We start from the raw sequence: 1539 nt of genomic DNA, 5'->3' as shown, positions 1-1539 counted from the left end.
TATTGGATAAATTATATTTAGTCCTTTAAAGTTTAAAGGGGTATATAACGGTTAGTTATGCCATGTGGCATCTAATGATTTGTCTACGTGTAAAAAAATGCCATGTTAAATTTCCGTTAGAGTTTTTAATGAAAGTGACCTTAATGAACGAACTATGTAACGTGGGAGCCTAAATTGTCAACATTTTATTTTGGGTGCCTAAAATGAGAATTTTATTAGTAATTAATTTTCATTGAATTAACCTTAAAACCCAAATTAAACACTAAAAAAATTAATACTATTACCCCTAGGTACCAAAATGTTTAACTTTTTCCAAATATAAGTACCACAATAGAAAAAAAAAGACACAAATACCTCATTTAAAAAATGTCAAACTAAGGTATCAAATGATATATTAAGCCATTAATTAACTTGATAAATTAATTCAATTCAAAATAACTCATCCACATGATTTATACATATAAAATTTGAAGATGCACACTCAATATCCTAAAACATTATATAATGTCGAGGCAAGATGAGTTGACTGATGCTAAGTGGCACTCTATAATGCTAACTATAGACTGCCATTAAGGTAGTTTAAATACTTGTCATATTTGAGTTGGCAATTTAATGAAAAAAATCTTTGGACCTGGTTATGTGTTGTTATACTGAAGACACTTTGGTTCACCTATGGAAACCAATCCTTGGAGTTTGAAGATTGGATTGGATTTGAGTGAATCAAATTGTACCACCCCTTGCCCAATTCGATCTCCGACTTTGAGCTATGAGATGCCACATTTGTAGTCAGAGCAATTACAGTCAAGTTACAGTAAAATATTCGTGTACATATGTAATTCAGAGCTAAACACATTCATTTGTGGTTAAACAAACAAAACTGAGTCTTAATCAAGTTTACGAAAGTCCTTTTGTTGACCCAAGCATGAAATAGGACCAAATTGTACAGTTTTAAAGTTCCAAGGCCAACGTTGTGACATCGCCAAATTGTTTATCACGTCATGACCTCAGGCCACTTGACGTCGCGACGTGACTCACTGTTGGTTGACATTACGATGAGGAAGATTGCTTGTCAGGACGTGGACTTTGTTTTTGGTAAAAATGAACCATTTGGTACCTATTTCATGCATTTCGCACAACCCTTCCAATTTGTACATTATTGATGAGTTTCTTCTGCACCAAAAACACTTCAAAACACATACAAAAACTAACAATTCAATCATTTTCATTCAACCAATTCAATATAACTCAATTTAGCACAAGACACACCAAAACAACTTATTCAATTTCAAATCATTCAACCAATCAATTAGTCATTCAATACCATATTCTTTTCTTTGTTAAACCTTACTTAAAACATGCTATTTTAAATCATCAAGCCATATACAAATACCAACATCTAGATCATATATATACATATCAAGTTCAATACCATAGATCAAAATGACTTTCAAACATCATCAAGACTTCATACATTCAAGTTTGTTCCAAAACACCTATATGCATGCCACAAACCCAAGGTTCAAAATGATTAAACATCTA

This window comes from Gossypium hirsutum, chromosome D08 (genome assembly GCF_007990345.1).
Source record: "Gossypium hirsutum isolate 1008001.06 chromosome D08, Gossypium_hirsutum_v2.1, whole genome shotgun sequence".
Taxonomy (NCBI): Eukaryota; Viridiplantae; Streptophyta; class Magnoliopsida; order Malvales; family Malvaceae; genus Gossypium; species Gossypium hirsutum.
The sequence above is the reverse complement of the archived record's forward strand: the minus strand, read 5'-3'. Positions refer to the sequence as shown.